Below are 13,537 nucleotides of genomic sequence, written 5' to 3' on the forward strand. Positions count from 1 at the left end.
ACACGGATTGGGCAATTTACGGTCATTTTTGAATCAACGATGGCCCCCCCGAGCACGTTGTCCGAATATCACTCCAATAAGGACAACGAGTTCCGCTCGGCATCGTTTTGATTCGATCTCTCAACAACAACTCTCGGTCGACTTGGTCGACTTGGACCCACGATGTCTCCCCCCGAGCATGTCGAGCCAACTGCACCACTATTGTATTGGACAACATGTTCCCCTCGGGCATCAATGGGTTAATCATGCACCACTATTATAAAACCCTTTGACGTTTTCCCCCAAGCACGTTGATCCAGTATTACGACGGATACGGTCAACGAATTCTTGGACATCAAAGAGGTTTTCGATTGAATTTCCCCATGTTTCACAACGTACTCTTAGCGGTATCCTACGATACGTCTCACTCTATTTGTGTGTGTGCGCGTTTACGTGCGTGCGATTTATGCGGTTCACCCCTTTACTTTCAGCGCCCTGCGGTCCCAACAAAGGTCCCGAGCACGCCATTATGCACAGTGTGGAAGCGTGTTTCCCCCACGACACTAGACGGGCTGCTCGCCATAGTGTTCTATTGTGGCACGCTCCACCCTGAAGTTTGGTTTGTTGTATATCAAGGAATTGATAGGCACTCAAGAATGTGTGCATCGGCCGGGTTTAATCGTCCGACGCGCAATATGCGTTCAACTTATCGGTGTTCATGTGTCCTGCAGTTCACATTGTGACGCGCATTTAGCTGCGGTCTTCATCGATCCATGAGCCGAGTGATCCCCTGCCTAGGGTTTTATAGTAAGGTTCCCAATGTAACACAATCCCGGTGGTACGTCCAAAGACTAACTTTCTGACTAAGTTGTCTTTATTACCCAATAGTCCCAGGCCTTGTGACTTGTGGCTCATGTCTACGCCCATGGCCACCATTCGCTAAGATAGTTTTGAAGTCACTTTGAAGGCCCAGGAACAACTCTCTTAGCACATCGGTTAACCTGGCGCCGCAGTCAACTCATGTGCTTGGATCGGATCGAGCTATTGAGTATTGGGCCTGCATACTCGCTCATCCGTATCCTTTGCGTACCGCCCCATGGCCCTTGTATGTCTGCACCACAGTTCCTGTTCGTTCCGTGCCTATGGCCGGATACGTATTGCACATCGGTTAACCTGACGCCGCAGTCAACTCATGTGCTTGGATCGGATCGAGCTATTGAGTATTGGGCCTGCATACTCGCTCATCCGTATCCTTTGCGTACCGCCCCATGGCCCTTGTATGTCTGCACCACAGTTCCTGTTCGTTCCGTGCCTATGGCCGGATACGTATTGCACATCGGTATACCTGTCGCTACTCAGGCAACTCGTGTGCGTGGATTGGATCGAGAACATGGTGTGTGCCCCATGTTATAATTGATAGTCCATATCCACTTTATAGGTTAAAGTCATAAGTTGTGATTGCACAACCATTCTTCATAAGAGTTTAATCACTCTTCAACTAACTTTCGTTCTGGTGTCTTGGTATCAAATCGCGTAAGACACAAGATTCTACTGGCCAAATAGAATCTAGCACATTGGTTAACCTGGCGCCGCAGTCAACTCATGTGCTTGGATCGGATCGAGCTATTGAGTATTGGGCCTGCATACTCGCTCATCCGTATCCTTTGCGTACCGCCCCATGGCCCCGTCCTTAGAGTTAATGACTAGTAGGCTTAACTCTTTGTATGTCTGCACCACAGTTCCCGTTCGTTCCGTGCCGTGGCCGGATACGTATTGCACATCGGTATACCTGTCGCTACTCAGGCAACTCGTGTGCGTGGATTGGATCGAGCTCATGGGGTGTGTAGAGATTCCATGTTATAATTGCAAGTCCATATCCACTTTATAGGTTAAAGTCATAAGTTGTGATTGCACAACCATACTTCATAAGAGTTTAATAACTCTTCAACTAACTTTCGTTCTGGTGTCTTGGTATCAAATCGCATAAGACACAAGATTCTACTGGCCAAATAGAATCTAGCACATTGGTTAACCTGGCGCCGCAGTCAACTCATGTGCTTGGATCGGATCGAGCTATTGAGTATTGGGCCTGCATACTCGCTCATCCGTATCCTTTGCGTACCGCCCCATGGCCCCGTCCTTAGAGTTAATGACTAGTAGGCTTAACTCTTTGTATGTCTGCACCACAGTTCCCGTTCGTTCCGTGCCGTGGCCGGATACGTATTGCACATCGGTATACCTGTCGCTACTCAGGCAACTCGTGTGCGTGGATTGGATCGAGCTCATGGGGTGTGTAGAGATTCCATGTTATAATTGCAAGTCCATATCCACTTTATAGGTTAAAGTCATAAGTTGTGATTGCACAACCATACTTCATAAGAGTTTAATAACTCTTCAACTAACTTTCGTTCTGGTGTCTTGGTATCAAATCGCATAAGACACAAGATTCTACTGGCCAAATAGAATCTAGCACATTGGTTAACCTGGCGCCGCAGTCAACTCATGTGCTTGGATCGGATCGAGCTATTGAGTATTGGGCCTGCATACTCGCTCATCCGTATCCTTTGCGTACCGCCCCATGGCCCCGTCCTTAGAGTTAATGACTAGTAGGCTTAACTCTTTGTATGTCTGCACCACAGTTCCCGTTCGTTCCGTGCCGTGGCCGGATACGTATTGCACATCGGTATACCTGTCGCTACTCAGGCAACTCGTGTGCGTGGATTGGATCGAGCTCATGGGGTGTGTAGAGATTCCATGTTATAATTGCAAGTCCATATCCACTTTATAGGTTAAAGTCATAAGTTGTGATTGCACAACCATACTTCATAAGAGTTTAATAACTCTTCAACTAACTTTCGTTCTGGTGTCTTGGTATCAAATCGCATAAGACACAAGATTCTACTGGCCAAATAGAATCTAGCACATTGGTTAACCTGGCGCCGCAGTCAACTCATGTGCTTGGATCGGATCGAGCTATTGAGTATTGGGCCTGCATACTCGCTCATCCGTATCCTTTGCGTACCGCCCCATGGCCCCGTCCTTAGAGTTAATGACTAATAGGCTTAACTCTTTGTATGTCTGCACCACAGTTCCCGTTCGTTCCGTGCCGTGGCCGGATACGTATTGCACAACAGTAGATACCATCACCTGACGTATCTAACACACCACTATTGTAACTCGTCGTCGAAGGACCTTTCAAGTGCCTGATGGCCAGGGGAGCTCTTACACGGCACGGAGACACAGTGATGCTCGCCCATCACAGTGTACAACGATCGAGTTTGCTTAAGTGTCTGGGTACCTACACACCAGACACAATGCAATGGCCACGGATCCACACAAGGCACATCACATGCAGAAAGCTTCACCAGATTATGACACATACCACACTCTTGTAACTCGTCGTCGAAGGGGCGTTCAAAGTGCCTTACGGCTAGGGGAGATCTAGCACGGCACGGAGACACAGTGATGGTTGCCCATCAAAGTGTACAACGATCGAGTTTGCTTTCCGCGCAAGCGTTCTAAGTGTCTGGGTACCTACACACCAGACACAATGCAATGGCCACGGATCCACACAAGGCACATCACATGCAGAAAGCTTCACCAGATTCTGACACATACCACACTCTTGTAACTCGTCGTCGAAGGGGCGTTCAAAGTGCCTTACGGCTAGGGGGGATCTAGCACGGCACGGAGACACAGTGATGGTCACCCATCAAAGTGTACAACGATCGAGTTTGCTTTCCGCGCAAGCGTTCTAAGTGTCTGGGTATCTAAGCACCAGACACAATGCAATGGCCACGGATCCACACAAGGCACATCACATGCAGAAAGCTTCACCAGATTCTGACACATACCACACACATGCAACTCGTCGTCGAAGGGGCGTTCAAGTGCCTTACGGCTAGGGGAGATCTAGCTCGGCACGGAGACACAGTGATGGTCACCCATCAAAGTGTACAACGAACGAGTTGGCTTTCAACAAATTCTGACACATAGCAAGCGAGCGACCGAGCTACACCGAAGGCAGCCCATGGTTGGTCACTCGCGGACGATCATCAGTAATGATCCTTCCGCAGGTTCACCTACGGAAACCTTGTTACGACTTTTACTTCCTCTAAATCATCAAGTTCGGTCAACTTCAGCCATGCCAGCTGCAGCTCACGAAGGAACCGCGGAAGGTAAGCCTCCAGAAACCTCACTAAATAATCCATCGGTAGTAGCGACGGGCGGTGTGTACAAAGGGCAGGGACGTAATCAGCACTAGCTAATGACTAGTGCTTACTAGAAATTCCAGGTTCATGGGGACCGTTGCAGTCCCCAATCCCGACTAGATGGGCATTTTAGTGATTTCCCGTTCCTCTCGGAATGGGGGCGCCTATTGGCGAGAACACGCTGCGACCCACATTGTAGCACGCGTGCAGCCCAGAACATCTAAGGGCATCACGGACCTGTTATCGCTCATTCTCAGCTTGCTAAACACAAGTTGTCCCGCTAAGCAGGGCAAACGTAGCCGACGACCGCCCGTGAAGGCGCCGCCCGGCTGTAACGTCAGGTGCGCCCGGAGGCGCACTGCTGACAGCGTTCTAGTTAGCATGTTTGAGTCACGTTCGTTATCGGAATTAACCAGACAAATCATTCCACGAACTAAGAACGGCCATGCACCACTACCCTTAAATTTGAGAAAGAGCTATCAATCTGTCTTACCTCGATAAGTTTGGACCTGGTAAATTTTCCCGTGTTGAGTCAAATTAAGCCGCAAGCTCCACTTCTTGTGGTGCCCTTCCGTCAATTCCTTTAAGTTTCAACTTTGCAACCATACTTCCCCCGGAACCCGATTTTGGTTTCCCGGAAGCGACTGAGAGCACCGAATAGGGGTAGCGTCTCCCAATTGCTAATTGGCATCGTTTACGGTTAGAACTAGGGCGGTATCTAATCGCCTTCGATCCTCTAACTTTCGTTCTTGATTAAAGAAAGCATCCATGGCAAACGCTTTCGCTTCAGTTGGTCCTACGACGGTCTACGAATTTCACCTCTCGCGCCGTAATACCAATGCCCCCAACTACTTCTGTTAATCATTACCTCTAGGTTTCTGACAAACCAACGAAATCGTATAAACCGAGGTCATATTCCATTATTCCATGCAAGATTATTCTCGGCCAACGCCAACCCCACGGGGGGGCCGGACGCTTTGTCTTAGCCTGCTTTGAGCACTCTAATTTGTTCAAGGTAAATGTGAGTATCTTGAGCACCATGAGGAGCCCGTGCCGGAGTTAACCGGTAGCACGGTACTCGTTCACAGAGTAACGCCCAAGTACACCATTGTGAGTCGCAGCCGTGAGCGCGCGCACGAACGGCCCCGGCGTGTAACCGGGCGCCCGTGGCGGTCACGTGTCTGGACGGGCAATCAACTTCGAACGTTTTAACCGCAACAACTTTAATATACGCTAGTGGAGCTGGAATTACCGCGGCTGCTGGCACCAGACTTGCCCTCCACTTGATCCTTGTTGAAGGATTTATACTCAACTCATTCCAATTATGGACCATCGTTAGAGAGGTCCATATTGTTATTTCTCGTCACTACCTCCCCGTACTGGGATTGGGTAATTTACGCGCCTGCTGCCTTCCTTGGATGTGGTAGCCATTTCTCAGGCTCCCTCTCCGGAATCGAACCCTGATTCCCCGTTACCCGTCGCAACCATGGTAGTCCTCTACACTACCATCAATAGTTGATAGGGCAGACATTTGAAAGATCTGTCGTCAGTCGACAAGCGACCATACGATCTGCGTCCTTATCCAGACTTCAACTCAAGCCGCCCGGAGGCGATTGGTTTAACTAATAAGTGCACCAGTTCAGCTACCCGCGAGGGCAACAGTCCCGGCATGTTGCATGTATTAGCTCTGGATTTTCCACAGTTATCCAAGTAACTAGTGGTAGGATGATCTTGTGAATTATAGCTGTTATACTGAGCCTTATGCGGTTTCACATTCATTTATGTTTGTACTTAGACATGCATGGCTTAACCTTTGAGACAAGCGTATATTACTGGTAGGATCAACCAGAATTCGTTCCACTACAGACACACACTCGCTTAGTGGGAAATAAATTTCCACACAACTCTCTCTCTCTAGAACCATATGGAATGGCTCTTTGGTGTTGGGTAAGGCACCAATTTGTTGGGGTGTAACGGTCACCACCAACTTTAAGTTTGTTAGGGCACAACGGAAACCACTAACTAAACTTTAGGAAACTAAATTTCCTCACACATTATCTCTCACCATATTAGCACTAGGTGCTATCCACGATTGTACAACGTTTCAACTCTTGAATCGACCGTAGGGCCGCGGAATTGCTTCCGGGCCCCTATTCTCGCTATTAATTGTTCATCTCTTTCAATACATCGAGTTCGTTCCATTGGGTAGTTCGCATGGCGAACGTTTTGATGCAGCCCCCTGGGGGACCACGGCACTTTACACCGGGTATGGTGTATGCGCAACCTACAGATAACAATAAACCCCTTATGCGTGTGTAAACCGATGTTGGGCTGCTCAACATCTTTCATGGTTACATCACTTGCACCAGAACCCACGGTGCCGATTTGGTAATATGTTGTACATTTACTCTCAAGATGTACGCTTCGGCCCCTTATTCAGGGGCTCAAGCTATTACCAGCAAGAACAATCCTCATCCAGACTTGAACTCGAAACACCCGCAGGCGAACGGTTTAACTAATAAGTGCACCAGTCTTGAATCCATGCGTCGGTGGAAACAATGCCGGCATGTTGCATGTATTAGCTCTGAACATAGCGAGTGATTGCCTTGTAGCTGTCGAACTGAGCGTAGAATGTGATTATCGCTCACTTGAAAGGGTCAAGCCCTTTCGAGTCGTCCGGTTTTTACGCCAGACGACTCGGTTCACCATCTTTCGGGATACAAGTTGACTAAGTGGTACCACTACACTTATCAACTTTCGATTTGGTAATCCTCATCCAGCTTCCTTTCTGGAGGTCCCGAGGATTACCAATTGGGCTGTCATACTGAGCTCATATATTGGAGATCGATAATGCACACTTCTTACACGACTGACCAGTCGACAGCGCTGCCTTCCTATTATGCGTGTGTAAACCGATGTTGGGCTGCTCAACATCTTTCACGGTTACATCACTTGCACCCGAACCCATGGTGCCGATTTGGTAATATGTTGTACATGGTCTCAAGATGTACGCTTCGACCCCTTATTCAGGGGCTCAAGCTATTACCAGCAAGAACAATCCTCATCCAGACTTGAACTCGAAACACCCGGAGGCGAACGGTTTAACTAATAAGTGCACCAGTCTTGAATCCATGCGTCGGTGGAAACAATGCCGGCATGTTGCATGTATTAGCTCTGAACATAGCGAGTGATTGCCTTGTAGCTGTCGAACTGAGCGTAGAATGTGATTATCGCTCACTTGAAAGGGTCAAGCCCTTTCGAGTCGTCCGGTTTTTACGCCAGACGACTCGGTTCACCATCTTTCGGGAAGGGACCGTCTCGGTCGCAAGCTGCTCCGGTCCCCAAACAACCTGCGACAAATGATAGGAAATGCCGACATCAATACGTGTTCAGTTTGGTTTATCGCTCATAGGTCTTTTTGACCATCGATCCCTGATTATAACTCTCAATTAAACAGTCAGGAGAGTAAGGCATGCCCATCGATATCTCATCGACAGGCGATACCGCAAGAACGGCCAACGACACATCAGGTGATCGATTATTGCTACGACTTTTGCTTAATCGTTTCCACTCCTTAGAGAAAGAAACCCCCGGGGACCGTCTCGGTCGCAAGCTGCTCCGGTCCCTAAACAACCTGCGACAAATGATAGGAAATGCCGACATCAATACGTGTTCAGTTTGGTTTATCGCTCATTGGTCTGTTTGACCATCGATCCCTGATTAAACTCTCAGTAATCCAGTCGGGAGAGTAAGGCATGCCCATCGATATCTCATCGACAGGCGATACCGCTTGAACGGCCAACGACACATCAGAGGATCGTATCTTGCTACAACTTTTGCTTAATCGTTTCTTCTCCTTGGAGAAAGAAACCCCCGGGGACCGTCTCGGCCGCAAGCTGCTCCGGTCCCTAAACAACCTGCGGCATCAAATGATAGGAAAAGCCGACATCAATACGTGTTCAGTTTGGTTTATCGCTCATTGGTCTTGTTTGACCATCGATCCCTGATTAATACTCTCAATTAGAAGGTCGGTAGAGTAAGGCATGCCCATCGATATCTCATCGACAGGCGATACCGCATGAACGGCCAACGACACATCAGAGGATCGTATCTTGCTACAACTCTTGCTCCTTGGAGAAAGAAACCCCCGGGGACCGTCTCGGCCGCAAGTTGCTCCGGTCCCTAAACAACCTGCGGCATCAAATGATAGGAAAAGCCGACATCAATACGTGTTCAGTTTGGTTTATCGCTCATAGGTCTGTTTGACCATCGATCCTAGAATTCAACTTTCGAGTAAGGCATGCCCGTCGATATCTCATCTATAGGCGATGCCGGTAGAACGGCCAACGACACACATCTAGGATCGCATTTACTCTTCCTTGGATGGATAACCAATACCCTAGGACCGTTTCATCGCGAGCTGCTCCGGTCCTCAAACAACTCGCGAACCACCGATAGGATGATATTAGGAATGGCCGACTTTCATCCTTTAACTCTCAGTTCTGCTTACCAAAACATAGGTACTTGGACCTTAAAGACCACTATTTGTTCCCCGATCGGGGGCAATCGCAACGTCTATCCATCATCAACATCGTTTCACTCATTCCGAACCACCAAATTGGACAGACAGTACCATAATCATCAACCGATTGCTTCAACTTCGCAAATTGTATGGTAAGTTCTACTAATTTCACATCTTACCATCGACTAATAGTGCATAAATCCACTTGGAAATCACTTTTCCTTGGTCCTCGGACCTTCTACGACAACGTCCAACAAATATCCGAAGTCGTTTCCCAACTTAGACCAAGCATTTCGTATCTTTACTTCTAATCGATTTTTTCTCGCATAATTGACGATCAAAATCTAAAAACCACATTTTGAGCCAGAAGCAGTCGTCCGATCGTCCTGGGGGTAGTCTCAATCGATTTAGAAGGGTCCAATTCATAAAGATACATACTCAGTCAAAATCATGCTTCTGGCTCACCTACCCCCTATATAGTAAACGAAAGCGTACAGGCGTGGAAAACGTGCCATTTTTCTCCATCACGGACTTTTTTTTTCTCGTTGCACCGACTCTAGTAAAAAAGTGAAATTTTTTACTAGTTACCAACTTTTGCAAATTATCATCGGATATCACTTTTCATGGTCTATAGTAAGTTCTTATCACGTTTTAGTAGTTTTTGAAAAAAAAATTTTTTTGAACTTTTCAAAATTTTTCAAAACAAAGTTTTTGTAGGCGGTTTTGTGTATGGAGGGTTACTAGTCTCGGGGTCACTGTTTGACCGAAAAACCACTATATATCATTCGAAAGGTAATTTCAAGGGCTACAAAAAATTGTTCTACGGCACCCCCCTCCGACGTCTAGTATTCGAGTTATTGGCCAAAAACCATTACTTGAGCGATTTTTCGTTCAGGGTACCCGACTCTAGTAAAAAAGTGAAATTTTTCTCGATTGACCAAGTGTTGCAAATGACCATCGGATTTCACTTTTTATGGTCTATAGTGAGTTCTGATCACGATTTGGTACTTTTTGAAAAAATTTTTTTGACGCACTTTTCAAAATTTTGCAAAACCAAAACTTTTTAGGCGGTTTTGTGTATGGAGGGTTACTAGTCTCGGGGTCACTTTTTGACCAAAAAACCACTATATATCATTCGAAAGGTAATTTCAAGGGCTACAAAAAATTGTTCTACGGCACCCCCCTCCGACGTCTAGTATTCGAGTTATTGGCCAAAAACCGCAACTATAGCGGTTTTTCGTACAGGGTACCCGACTCTAGTAAAATGATGCGATTTTTACTAGTCTAGGAACTTTTTGGTCAAAAAATCAAGTATATGTCATTCGATAGATAATTTCAAGGGCTACCAAAAATTGTTCTACGGCACCCCCCTCCGACGCCTAGTATTCGAGTTATTAGCCAAAAACCGCAACTTAAGCGGTTTTTCGTCCAGGGTACCCGACTCTAGTAAAATGATGCGATTTTTACTAGTCTAGGGAACTTTTTGGCCAAAAATCAAGTATATGTCATTCGATAGATAATTTCAAGGGCTACCAAAAATTGTTCCACGACACCCCCCTCCGACGTCTAGTATTCGAGTTATTGGCCAAAAACCGCAACTATAGCGGTTTTTCGTCCAGGGTACCCGACTCTAGTAAAATGATGCGATTTTTACTAGTCTAGGGAACTTTTTGGCCAAAAATCAAGTATATGTCATTCGATAGATAATTTCAAGGGCTACCAAAAATTGTTCCACGACACCCCCCTGCGACGTCTAGTATTCGAGTTATTAGCCAAAAACCGCAATTATAGCGGTTTTTCGTCCAGGGTACCCGACTCTAGTAAAATGATGCGATTTTTACTAGTCTAGGGAACTTTTTGGCCAAAAAATCAAGTATATGTCAATCGATAGATAATTTCAAGGGCTACCAAAAATTGTTCTACGGCACCCCCCTCCGACGCCTAGTATTCGAGTTATTAGCCAAAAACCGCAACTATAGCGGTTTTTCGTCCAGGGTACCCGACTCTAGTAAAATGATGCGATTTTTACTAGTCTAGGGAACTTTTTGGCCAAAAATCAAGTATATGTCATTCGATAGATAATTTCAAGGGCTACCAAAAATTGTTCCACGACACCCCCCTGCGACGTCTAGTATTCGAGTTATTAGCCAAAAACCGCAACTTAAGCGGTTTTTCGTCCAGGGTACCCGACTCTAGTAAAATGATGCGATTTTTACTAGTCTAGGGAACTTTTTGGCCAAAAATCAAGTATATGTCATTCGATAGATAATTTCAAGGGCTACCAAAAATTGTTCCATGACACCCCCCTGCGACGTCTAGTATTCGAGTTATGGGCCAAAAACCATTCATACTTGAGCATTTTGCTCATTTTGCCTGTACGGGTACCGGGGACTAGTAAAATCAGGCCAATTTTACTAGAGTAGGGGTCCTTTTTGGTCAAAAAAACAACTTTTGCTCGTTCGATAGGGAATCGATAGGGCAACAAAAAATCGTTCTACGACCCCCCCTTCCGATGTCTAGTATTCGAGTTATGGGCCAAAAACAGTTTATAGCTAATTTTTCACTCGATTTTTCACCAAGTATCGCACATTACTCCGGTTCTATACATTGGATCGTCAATCTTTAAGATTTTATGGGTAGTTCCAACTGTTTGCTACATTTCATCCATACATCACCAACCGATTCAATGTCTGTGCTAGAAGTTATTAGAGGAATAAAAAAATTTACCCTTGGCTTTGGACCGTACAATTTTACCCATTTTTGGCCCATATTTGCCCCATAGCTCCGCCGGTATCCAAGATATGGCCACACTTTCTTCTGGCCATGGGTAGATGGCACTTGTGGCTAGATTTCTTCCATGCACCACTAATCGCTACCAGGTCTGTGGCCGGAGCTATTCACGAAAGCGCCTCGCGCACTTGGTCGGATTTTTGGTCCAACTTCACCATTTTTGGCCCATATTTGCCCCATAGCTCCGCCGGTATCCAAGATAGCGCCACACTTTCTTCTGGCCATGGGTAGATGGCACTTGTGGCTAGATTTCTTCCATGCACCACTAATCGCTACCATGTCTGTGGCCGGAGCTATTCGACGAACAACCATCGCATTTACCTAGGTACTTTTTCGGATTTTTGGTCCAACTTGCACCATTTTTGGCCCATATTTGCCCCATAGCTCCGCCGGTATCCAAGATATGGCCACACTTTCTTCTGGCCATGGGTAGATGGCACTTGTGGCTAGATTTCTTCCATGCACCACTAATCGCTACCATGTCTCTGGCCGGAGCTATTCACGAAAGCGCCTCGCGCACTTGGTCGGATTTTTGGTCCAACTTGCACCATTTTTGGCCCATATTTGCCCCATAGCTCCGCCGGTATCCAAGATATGGCCACACTTTCTTCTGGCCATGGGTAGATGGCACTTGTGGCTAGATTTCTTCCATGCACCACTAATCGCTACCATGTCTGTGGCCGGAGCTATTCACGAAAGCGCCTCGCGCACTTGGTCGGATTTTTGGTCCACCTGGCACCATTGTTGGCCCGTATTTGCCCCATAGCTCCGCCGGTATCCAAGATATGGCCACACTTTCTTCTGGCCATGGGTAGATGGCACTTGTGGCTAGATTTCTTCCATGCACCACTAATCGCTACCATGTCTCTGGCCGGAGCTATTCACGAAAGCGCCTCGCGCACTTGGTCGGATTTTTGGTCCAACTTGCACCATTTTTGGCCCATATTTGCCCCATAGCTCCGCCGGTATCCAAGATATGGCCACACTTTCTTCTGGCCATGGGTAGATGGCACTTGTGGCTAGATTTCTTCCATGCACCACTAATCGCTACCATGTCTGTGGCCGGAGCTATTCGACGAACAACCATCGCATTTACCTAGGTACTTTTTCGGATTTTTGGTCCAACTTGCACCATTTTTGGCCCATATTTGCCCCATAGCTCCGCCGGTATCCAAGATATGGCCACACTTTCTTCTGGCCATGGGTAGATGGCACTTGTGGCTAGATTTCTTCCATGCACCACTAATCGCTACCATGTCTGTGGCCGGAGCTATTCACGAAAGCGCCTCGCGCACTTGGTCGGATTTTTGGTCCAACTTGCACCATTTTTGGCCCATATTTGCCCCATAGCTCCGCCGGTATCCAAGATATGGCCACACTTTCTTCTGGCCATGGGTAGATGGCACTTGTGGCTAGATTTCTTCCATGCACCACTAATCGCTACCATGTCTGTGGCCGGAGCTATTCACGAAAGCGCCTCGCGCACTTGGTCGGATTTTTGGTCCAACTTCACCATTTTTGGCCCATATTTGCCCCATAGCTCCGCCGGTATCCAAGATATGGCCACACTTTCTTCTGGCCATGGCTAGATGGCACTTGTGGCTAGATTTCTTCCATGCACCACTAATCGCTACCATGTCTGTGGCCGGAGCTATTCACGAAAGCGCCTCGCGCACTTGGTCGGAGTGTTGGTCCAACTTGCACCATTTTTGGCCCATATTTGCCCCATAGCTCCGCCGGTATCCAAGATATGGCCACACTTTCTTCTGGCCATGGGTAGATGGCACTTGTGGCTAGATTTCTTCCATGCACCACTAATCGCTGCCATGTCTCTGGCCGGAGCTATTCGACGAACAACCATCGCATTTACCTAGGTACTTTTTCGGATTTTTGGTCCAACTTGCACCATTTTTGGCCCATATTTGCCCCATAGCTCCGCCGGTATCCAAGATATGGCCACACTTTCTTCTGGCCATGGGTAGATGGCACTTGTGGCTAGATTTCTTCCATGCACCACTAATCGCTACCATGTCTG

General features: G+C 47.2%; 1 non-coding gene across 1 annotated transcript; it reads right to left on the reverse strand.

The window, feature by feature from the left end:
• Positions 1-623: 623 nt before the first annotated feature.
• LOC125773664 (5.8S ribosomal RNA) lies at positions 624-781 on the reverse strand. Its single transcript, XR_007420285.1, has one exon. It is a non-coding gene; the product is annotated as a 5.8S ribosomal RNA (ribosomal RNA).
• Positions 782-13,537: the final 12,756 nt, after the last annotated feature.

This window comes from Anopheles funestus (assembly GCF_943734845.2).
Source record: "Anopheles funestus chromosome X unlocalized genomic scaffold, idAnoFuneDA-416_04 X_unloc_45, whole genome shotgun sequence".
Classification (NCBI taxonomy): Eukaryota; Metazoa; Arthropoda; class Insecta; order Diptera; family Culicidae; genus Anopheles; species Anopheles funestus.